The following is an 11,696-nucleotide window of genomic DNA, read 5'->3' as shown; positions in this document are numbered from 1 at the left end:
CCTTAATTCTCATGACCTGTCTTTAGATCAGATCCTCATACAAGGTATAGAGAGAGAACAAAACAGACTCACATGGAAAGAAAAGGATGGAGTTTCAGGAGACCTCTTGTCAGAAAAAGCACAGGGATCAGCACAGCTACTCACCAAAATATCACCTTTTTACTCCTTCCATGCACAACCTGCAGGCACTTCATCCGGATACCAAAGCCCAGCTCAGGCTGGGGTGGATTGGCAGGCAGCCTGATAGGGTAACCGTGGCGATAGAGAGTTTGAGGGATTCCCTGGGTATCGGAATGCCTTGGGTTCCTCCAGAGGCAGGAGAGGAGACGCACACGGCATCGGTGTTGAATGGTGAGCTGGCCCTTTTCAAGCCCCTGACTGTTGGGGCTTTAGGTAGGTGGAGAGAGACGCTGGTGCTGATGAATAAATAGGGGACTTTGGTGGCATCACTGGGGGAGGTGTATCTGTGGTAATCCCTGTGGTTTTTTTTGCTCAAGAAATGTAGAGAAATTTCCATTTTGCCTTTCAAGATGAGCCCCTCTTTTCAGTATGGAGCCAGGATATGAGCCCTGACCAAAACCAGGTATAATAAATTAGGTTTGATTGTTATTATCAAGAAAGCTCTCAAGGGAGCCAAGAAAAACTAGAACATTCATTTGCAGACATGCAAACTGAACTAAGGGCAGTAAAAACCAGAATGAATAATGCAGAAGAACGAATCAGTGATATGGAAGATAGAATAATGGAAATCACCCAATCAGGTCAGCAGACAGAAAACCAAATCAAAAAACTGGAAAGCAATATAAGAGACCTATGGGATAATATAAAGCAGGCCAATCTACACATAATAGGAATTCCAGAAGGAGTAGAAAAAGATAAGGGAATGGAAAATATATTTGAGGAAATTATCGATGGAAACTTCCTAAATCTAAAGGATACTGGGTTCAAGATACAAGAAGCACAGAGGGCCCCAAACAAACTGAACCCAAATAGACCCACACCAACACACATCATAATAAAAATGGCAAAAGTTAGTGATAAAGAGAGGATCCTAAAGGCAGCAAGAGAAAAGCAGAATGTTACCTACAAGGGAACCCCATAAGATTATCAGCTGATTTCTCTACAGAAACACTACAGGCCAGGAGGGAATGGCAAGAGATATTTAAAGTGATAAAAGGAAAAAATATGCAACCCTAGAATACTCTATCCAGCAAGAATATCATTTAAAATAGAAGGGGAAATAAAAATTTTTTCCAACAAACAAAAACTTAAAGAATATAGCAACACAAAACCCAGGTTAAAGGAAATATTGAAAGGGCTTCTCTAAACCCAAAAGAAAGGAAGGAAAGGGAAGAAAAAAGAAAAAAAAAAAAGAAGAGGAAGAATTAGGACTGAGGAAACCACAATCAGAGAGCAGTCACTCAAATAAGCCAGCATACAGATTTAATCATGAACACGCTTCAAACAAAATAAAATTAAAAAGAAAAAATAAAAAAGAGTCATCAAAACCATAAAATGTGGGCAAGGATGTTAGGAAGTAAATAACCCTTTTTGTTTGTTTGTATGTTTCTCTTCTTAATTTTAATATAGTAATGAAGTGTTTGAACCTACAGGACCATCAGGCTAAAACACACAATTATGGGAAGGGGTTAGCATATTTAAAAAACAGGGCAACCACAAGCCAAAACCAAATATTGCATTTGCAAAAAATTTAAAAAAAAATACACTCAAGCAGATAATAACAGGAGACCATCCAACCAAAAAAAGCAAGAAAGGAAGAATGGAGAACCATAGAATCAACTGGAACACGAGGTTCAAAATAGCAATAAATAATCACCTATCAATTACCACCTTAAATGTCAATGGACTGAATGCCCCAATCAAAAGACACAGAGTGGCTGAGTGGATAAAAAAGAAAGCTCTCAGGGAGTTCCTTCATGACTGCCTCACTTAAGAGTCTCTCTCTGTCACTGCTGTGGCTGTGGTAAGAGCTGCACTGGGAGATCAAACACTGACCAGACAACACCCCAATGTTGCAGGTGACCCCAAAATAAATTATTTTTTATTTTTGTCTTTTTGTCCTTTTTTTAGGACTGCACCTCTGGCATATGGAGTTCCCAGGCTAGGGGTCTAATTGGAGCTGTAGCCGCTGGCCTACCCCGGAGCCACAGCAACGCCAGATCTGAGCCACGTCTGCGACCTACGCTACAGCTCATGGCAACACCGGATCCTTAAGCTACTAAACGAGGCCAGGGATCCAACCCACAACCACATTGTTCCTAGTCGGATTTTTTTCCACTGCACCATGATGGGAACTCCCAAATAAACTTATAAATAAATGTAGATGTTGAAAAGAATGAGCTCATTTGATGAAAAGTCAATGAATATATATATTCCTAAGAGTAGCTAAGGGAATTGGTAAATAAAGCAGTCATAAAGTCTCTCCTGACACTTTACCTCGGGTGGCAGGGCATTTTATGTATGAGCCTGGGGTTGTAGAACAGTGGTGTGTATTCAATTCCTGGGCAGACAGTATCTGCATGCCACAAATGAGTACAGAAACATAAATAGGTAAGTAAAAATATTTAATAAAATGTAAATATAGAAATAAATTCTTACACCCAATGTAGTGTTGTTTGGTTGGATGTCACATTGCTAAGAACTCTTGACAGGTTCAATGGAGTCAGTTTGATGGTTTTTTCCTTGAGACTTAGGAGCCTGGACCCAGACACCTTTTCTGGGATTTGGGGGGTAATAGATCCAAACTCTTATACTTGGAGTGAGTGAGCAATTAAATCCTGCTGTATAGCATAGGGAACTACATCTGGTTACTTTATTAGGCATAAGATGGAGGATAATTTGAGAAAAAGAATATGTATGTACATGTACGACTGGATCACTTTGCTGTTAAAGAGAAATTGAGCAACATAAATCAGCTATAATGGAATTTAAAAAAACCCCACAAAATCTCCAGCTCAGCATTCACCAGAGAAAGTGTCTGAGTCCTGACTCCTGCCTCTCAAGAAAAAAAAAAAAAAACAGGCAAACTAACTCCATTGAACCTATCAAGTTTCTTAGCAATGTGACATTTGACCAGAGATAATTACATTGGGAGTATGAATGTATTTCTATATTTACTTTTTATTAATTTTTTACTTACCTATTTATGTTTCTGCACCCATTTAAGGCATGCAGATACTATCTGCTCAGGAATTGAATTCACGCCACTTCTGTAAAACACCAGGCTCCTACTTAAAACCCTCTGCCACCCGAGGTATAGTGTTAGGAGATGCTTTATGATTGCTATATCTATCCAATCACTTAACTACTATGTAGGAATGTATATATGTGTTCATTGAATTTTTTGTCAATTGAGCTCATACTTTTCAGTATCTGCTTTCAATTATAAATTTCTTTGGGTGCCACCTGAGAAAATGAGGTGTTCTCTGGACAGGGATTGGTCTCCCAACACAGATCTTACTAGAGCCTCAGCAGTGACAGTTTAAGAAGGCAGCCACAAAAAACTCCCTAAGAGCATTCTTGATACCAACAATAAACCCTGCTTAATACTTCAGACCTGGTTTCAGTCAGGCCTCAATTCCTTGGCGCCGTACTCAAAAGGCAAGAAGGAAATTTCACTAGGATTCTTCATCAAAAATTGTACAGGGATTAGCACAGCTGCCCAATATAATGCCACTGAAGTCCCCCATTCACTCATCAGCACCAGCCTTGCTCTCCCCATACCTAAAACCTTTACAGGCAGGGGCTTGAAAATGGTCAGCTCATGACTCTACACGTATCTTGTGTGGGTCTTGTCTCCTGCCTCTTGAGGAACACAAGGCATTCCAAAACCCAATGAATCACTCAACAATTCTAAACACAATGCCCATCCACCTCAAATGCTGAAGGGACACCTATGTCCTCTGCCTGACATGAGGAATCTTGGATCAGAGAGTACCAGGTGCCCAGAAAAAAATACCAAGCCTCTGGGTGCTTGCTGTGGGTTCAGCCCAAAACACCATCAACCCCAACCCTGTGCCTGCACCTGCAGCCTTGGAGATGCACCTGGATCCAGAAAGTACTCTGGCGCCATCTTGTGGACATATGCTTGAACAGCAACTCTCAGGTTTTCCTCTTCTCTCTGCTCAGCACCCCCAGGCTGCATTGGCCCTGGGCCATATGGTGGTTGGATTTCCTTCCTCCAGTTTTTTCAAATACCAAGTAACGCCCTTCCAAATGGGCTATTTTCACTCTCAAAGGCTTTCAGAGCCATGAGGCCAACCTATCCCATGCCACTCCGTTCAAACACTCAGCTCCTGATGCATCATACCGTGACAGCCATCTTACAATGTTATACATCCTGCACTTAATTGTTTATGAAGATAGGTGTGTATATATGTAACTATTGATTTTTCTTAATTTTTCTTTTTTTTTTTTTTTTGTCTTTTTTGTTGTTGTTGTTGTTGCTATTTCTTGGGCCGCTCCCGCGGCATATGGAGGTTCCCAGGCTAGGGGCTGAATCGGAGCTGTAGCCACCGGCCTACGCCAGAGCCACAGCAACGCAGGATCCGAGCCGCGTCTGCAACCTACACCACAGCTCACGGCAACGCCGGATCGTTAACCCACTGAGCAAGGGCAGGGATCGAACCCTCAACCTCAGGGTTCCTAGTCGGATTCGTTAACCACTGCGCCACGACGGGAACTCCTGATTTTTCTTAATTTTTCAACTGTTATTCCTTCAGTTGTAGAATAAAGTCTTGCTTCTTTTCTTTCTTCTCTCTCTCTCTCTTTCCCTCTTTCTTTCTTACTGTGTTGACCCCACATTAAGCGTGCATTAGGTGTATGTCTGTGGATGTTTATCAAGCCACAGAGGTTACCAAAACCACCACAGCGACAAAGACATATATTTTACCCAGGGAGCCAGGAGGGATCACCATGAGCGCTTTTTAAATCTATTTACTGGCCTTAATTCACCGAACCTGCCTTTTGATCAGGTCTTCATTCCATGTGCACAGAGAGAACAAAAGAAGTTCACATGGAAAGAAAAGGACGGAGGTTCAGGAGACCTCTTGAGGGAAAAGGCACAGGGATAAGTGCAGCTTCTCACCAAAATATCGCTGTTTCACTACCCTCCATGCACCACACGCAGGTACTTTATCCTGATCCCAAATCCCAAGTCAGGCCAGAGTTTCAAAATTACCAGCTCAACAGCTGACACCACCCAAGAGCAAAACAAAACCACAACCCAATTGAAAAATGGGCAAAAGACCTGAATAGACATTTTCCTAAACAACGTATACAGAGAGAAATGAGCACCAGGAAAAATGACCACCATCACTCATTAGGAGAGAAATGCAAATCAAAACTAGTCTGAGGTACCACCTCACCCCTGTCCAAATGGCCGTCTTTAATAAGACAACAAATAAAAATTCTGGAGAGGGTGTGGAGAAGAGGGTGCTCTCCTACAGTGAGGGGGTATGAAAATTGGTATCAACCACTATGGAACACAGGATGGAGGTCAGTCTGAAAAAGAAATTTAGAATGACCTATGACCCAGCAATCCCACTCTTGAGCACATTTCAGGAAAATGTTCCATTAAAAATGTTAAATATGTGGAGTTCCCGTCGTGGTGCAGTGGGTAACGAATCCGACTAGGAACCATGAGATTGTGGGTTTGGTCCCTGCCCTTGCTCAGTGGGTTAACGATCAGCTCATTGGCCGTAAGCTGTGGTGTAGGTTGCAGATGCGGCTCGGATCCCGCATTGCTGTGGCTCTGGCGTAGGCCAATGGCTGCAGCTCCGATTCGACCCCTAGCCTGGGAACCTCCATGTGCCGCGGGAGCGGCCCAAAGAAATAGCAGAAAAAGACCAAAAAAAATGTTAAATATCCCTTGATACTCATGCAGAACTGTTCAGAAAAGACATGAAAACAAACTCAATGTCCTTCGACATATGAAAATATTAGAAGGATGTTGTACATATACGCAATGGAAAACTACACATCCATAAAAAAGGAATGAAAAATGCCATTCTCTGAAAAATAGATGGAACTAGAAACTCTCTTACAAAGTGAAATAAGTCTGAGGGAGAAAGACAAATACCATAGGGTACCCCTTCTATCTGGAATCTAACAAATAGCACCAATGAACCTTTCTAGAGAAAAGAAACTCACAGACTGGAAAACAGATTTGTGGTTGCCAGATTGGAGAGGGAGGGTGTGGGAAGGCCTGGGATTTGGAGGGTAATAGATCCAAACTCTTGAACTTAGAGTGGATAATCCATGAAATCCTGCTGTATAGCAGAGGGAACTATATCTGGTTCACTTTTTGGGGAACAAAATGGAGGATAAGTTGAGAAAAAGAATATGTACAAACATGTACCACTGGATGACTTTGCAGTTAAAGAGAAATTGAGCACCCTAAATAAGGCATAATGGAAGTAAAAAAAATTAAAGAAGAAAAATTACCAGCTCAGCATTCAACAGAAAGTGTGCCTGAGTCCAGACCTCTGCCTCTCAAGAAAAAAAAAACAGGCAAACACACTCTGTTGAACCTTAGCAATGTGACATCCGACAAGAGCTAATTACTTAGGGTTCATGAATTTATTTCTATATTAACATTCTTATTAATTTTTTTACTTACCTATTTATATTTCTGCACCCATTTTTAGCATGCAGATTCTGTCTGCCCAGGAAATGAATACACACCCCTGCTCTACAACCCCAGGACTGAACTTAAATCCCTCTGCCACCCAAGGTATAGTGTCAGGGGAGCCTTTAGGATTGCCTTATAAATTCATTTAGCTACTCTGTAGGAATATATATATATATATATATATATGATTTCTTTATCAACCAAGCTCATTCTTTTCAGTATCTACTTTTATTTATAAAATGTTTTGAGCCTGGACCTGCAGCCTTGAAGCAGCACCTGGGTCCAGAACATACTCTGGTGCAGTCTTTTGGGACACCTGCTCTAACAGCAATGCTAAGATTTTCCACCTCTCTCTGGCTCTGTAGCCCCTTGGTCACATTGGCCGTGGGCAATAGGCTGGTTGGATTTCCTACCTCTGCTTTCTTGAAATAACAAGAAATGCCCTTCCAAGTGGGATATTTCTCTCTCAAAGGCTTTCAGAGCCCTGAGGCCAACTTACCCCATGCCACTCCATTCAACACTCAGATCCTGACCCATCATGTCATGGCAGCCTTCTTCCTTTTTTACATATACTGTTTTTGTGGTTTTATGACTATAGGTGTGTATGTATGTAACTATTTTTTCTTAATTTTCCAACTGTTATTCCTTAATTCATAAAGTCCTGCTTCTTTTCATTCTCTCCTTTTTTCTCTTTCTCTCTTTCCCTCTTTCTTTCTTATTTATATACCCCAACTGAAGGTTGGGTGAGTTGTCTGTGCATTGATGGTTTTCAAGCCACAGAGGCTACCAAACCTACCACAGCGACATAGAGAGATGTTTTACCAAGGGAGCAAGGAGGGATCTCATTGAGAGCTTTCTTTATATCAGTCAATATATTGGCCTTAATTCACCCATCCTGGCTTTAGAGCAGGTCTTTATACCTGTTGTATAGAGAGAACAAAAGAGGCTAACATGTAAAGAAAAAGATGGAGATTCAGGAGACCTCTTGAGAGAAAAAGCACAGGAATTAGCACAGTTGATCACCAAAATATCAGCATTTTACCACCTTCCATGCACAATCTGTAGGCACTTTATCTGGATCACAAGCCCAGGTAATGCTGAGGTTTCAAAATTACCAGCTCAACAACTGATACCAACCAAGAGCAAAACAAAACAAACTGTGAAATTGAAAAATGGACAAAAATCTGAAGACATATTTCACTAAACCAAATGCATAGAGGACAATAAGCACTGGGGAAAAAATGGTCACCATCACTCATTAGAAGAGAAATGCAAACCAAAACTTCTCTGAGGTAATATCTCACACCTGTCCAAATGGCCATCTTTAGTAAATCTACAAATAAAAAAACCTGGAGAGAGTGTGAAGAGAATGCCCTCATACAGTGTGGGTGGGTGTGTAAACAGATACAACTACTATGGGTCACAGGATCGACCTAAGTCTGAAAAATAAATATAGAAGGACCATATGACCCAGCATTCCCACTCTTGGGTATGCATCTGGAAAATGTTCTTTAAAACAGTTAAATTCCCTGCTATGTTCATGAAGCAATATTCACAATAGCCAAGACATGGAAAAAAAGTCAATGTCCATAGACAGATGAATGGATTAGGAGGATGTTGTTCATACACAATGGAATACTACTCAGCCATAAAAAGAACAAAAATGCCATTCACAGCCACCTAGATTGAACTAGAAACTCTCATACTAAGTGAAATATGTCCAAAAGAGAAAGACAACTACCACACGATACCTCTTATATCTGGAATATAACAAATGGCACCAATGAAACTTTCTACAGAAAAGAAACTCATGGGCTGGAAAACAAATTTTTGTTGCCAGATTGGAGGGGCAGGATGGAGAAGGACTTTGGATTTGTGAGGGACAATATATTCAAACATTTGTACTTTGAGTGGGTAAGCAATGAGATCCTGCTGTATAGCACAGGGTACTATACCTATTCACCTTTTTTGGAAGATGGAGGATAACGTGAGAAAGAAACCATAGGTATATGCATGTACGATTGGATCACTTTGCTGTTAAAGAGAAATGGAGCACCATAAATCAGCTATAATAAACAATGATTTTAAAAACCCACACAGTTAGCAGCTCAGCATTCACCAGAGAAGGTGTCTGAATCCAGACTGCTTCCTCTCAAGAAATAACACAGGCAAACTGATTCTGTTGAGCCTGTCAATGTGACATCTGACCAGATGTAATTACCTTGTGTGTATGAATTTATTCCTATTTAATATTTTTATTTTTTTACTTACCTATTTATGTTTTTGCACCCATTTGTGGCATGCAGATGTGGTCTGCCCAGTAATTGAATCCACACCACTGCTGTACAACCCCAGAATCAAACTCAAAACACGCTGCCAACGGAGGTATAGTTTCAGGAAAGCCTTTATGATTGCCTTATCTGTCAATTCCCTTAGCTACTTAGTGTTTATATGTATCCATTGACTTCTTTATCAAATCAGCTCATTCTTTTCAGAATCTATTTTTATTTATAAATTTATTTTGGTGCTACATGCAAATTGGGATATTGTCTGCCAAGAGTTTGATCACCCAATGCAGGTCTTACCACCACCACAGCAGTGACAGAGAGAGACTCTTAAGCCAGGTAGCCACAAGGGAACACCCTCAGAGATTTCCTGAAGAGATCAATCAGCCCTGTCTAATCCATCAGATCTGGTTTTGGTCAGGCCTTGATAACCTGATACTATACTAAGAAAAGGGGGGGGGATCATCTGGAAAGGCAAGAATGAAATTTCACTAGGTCTCTAGAGTGAAAAAAGCACAAAGATAAGCACAGCTGCCCAAAATAATGCCACCTAAGTCCCCCATTCACTCATAAGTACCAGCCTCTCTCTCCACATACCTAAACCCCTGAAAGTCAGGGGCTTGAAAATGGCAAGCTCATGATTCAACACAGATGCTATGTGGGTCTCAGCTCTTGCCTCTGGAGGAACACAATGCATTCCAAAACCCAGTGACTCCCTCAAGCATTCCAAACAAACTGCCACCCAGCCAGGCTAACAATCCACCTAAAAATGTGAAGGGATACCAGCGTCCTCTACCTGACAGGAGACATCATGGAGCAGATAATCCCAGGTGCCCAGAAAACAACCCCAAACCTCTGGGGGCTTGCTATTGGTTCTGCCTAACACACCATGGAACTCAAATCTGAGCCTACATCTGCAGCCTTGGTCCAGAAAGTACACTGGCACCATCTTGTGGACATTTACTCTAACGGCAACTCTCAGGTTGTCCTCTTTCTGGCTCAGCAGCCCCATGGGTTGCATTGGCCTTTGGCAATATGCTGGTAGGATTTCATTCCTCTACTTTCTTGAAATACCAAGAAGTGCCCTTACAGGTGAGCTGTTTCTCTCTCAGATCCCTGAGGCCAACCTATCACATGCCACTCTGTTCAAACACTCCGTTCCTGACCAATCATGTCATGACATCCTTCTTCCTTTTTTATATATCCCTGCAATTATATATTTATGAATACAGGTGTGTGTGCATGTAACTATTGATTTTTTCTTAATTTTCCAACTGGTATTCCTTCATTCACACCATAAAGTCTTCTTCTTTTCTTTCTCTTTTTCTCTTTCTCACTTTATTGAGCCCACCTGAAGTGTGTGTGAGTTGTCCGCTTATCAATGCTTTTCAAGCCACAGCAGTTACCACCAGAGCAGCAAAGATGTATTTTAAACCCAGGGAGCCTAGGAGGGATCTTCAAGGGAGCTTTCTTTATATCAATCAACTGGCCTTCATTCACCTGACCTGGCTTTAGATCATGTCTTCATACCCGGTGTATATGGAGAATGAAAGAGGCTCACATGGAAAGAAAAGGACAGAGTTTCAGGAGCCCTCTTGAGGGAAAAAGCACAGTGATTAGCACAGCTTCCTCACCAAAGTATCACCATTTTTTACCATGTACAATCCACAGACATTTTATCCAGATCCCAAAGCCTTGGTCAGGCTGGGTTTTAAAATTACAGTCTCAACAACTTAAACACCTCAATAGCATAACGAAACCAAAAACCCAATTGATAAATGGGCAAAAGACCCGAATAGACATTCCCCTAAACCAGATCTACAGAGAGCAACAAGCACCACAATAAAAGGATCACCGTCACTCATTAGGAGAGAAATGCAAATCAAAACTACAGTGAGGTAGCACTTCACACCTGTCCAAATGGCCATCATTTGTAAGTCTACGAATAAGAAAGCCTGGAGAAAAGGGTGCCCTCCTATGTGTGGGTGGGTATGTAAATTGCCAAGGAGGGTGGAGGGAGTGGGATGGACTGGGAGTCTGGGGTTAATAGACGCAAACTATTGCCTTTGGAGTGGATAAGCAATGAGATCCTGCTCTATAGCACGGGGAACTGTATTGATTCATCTATGATGGAACATGATTGAGGATAATGTGAGAAAAAGAATATATATGTTTCTGTGTATATGTGTGAGAGGAGGGGGGGAGAGAGAGACAAGGTCACTTTTCTGCACATTAGAAATTGACAGGGAGTTCCCGTCATGGCGCAGTGGTTAACGAATCCGACTAGGAACCATGAGGTTGCGGGTTCGATCCCTGCCCTTGCTCAGTGGGTTAACGATCCGGCGTTGCCGTGAGCTGTGGTGTAGGTTGCAGACATGGCTCGGATCCCGCGTTGCTGTGGCTCTGGCGTAGGCCGGTGGCTACAGCTCCGATTCAACCCCTAGCCTGGGAACCTCCATATGCCTCGGGAGCGGCCCAAGAAATAGCAACAATAATAACAACAACAAAAAAAAAAAAAAAAAAAAAAGAAATTGACAGAACACTGTAAGCCAACTATAATGGAAAAAATAAATACCATTTTAAAATTGTGTATGGACTAAACAATTTAATGAAAACAATTCTTAAAATCCTTCAGCAGATCATACAAGGAAGAATTTATTAATTTTGGAAAATAATACACAAGTTAGGCTATTCATGATTATCAGGCAACTAAACAAGTCAGAATTTGCACTGGGAGCATCTTAAAAAATGTCATGAGA

This window comes from Sus scrofa, chromosome 6 (genome assembly GCF_000003025.6).
Source record: "Sus scrofa isolate TJ Tabasco breed Duroc chromosome 6, Sscrofa11.1, whole genome shotgun sequence".
Taxonomy (NCBI): domain Eukaryota; kingdom Metazoa; phylum Chordata; class Mammalia; order Artiodactyla; family Suidae; genus Sus; species Sus scrofa.
Note: the sequence above shows the minus strand (reverse complement) of the source record.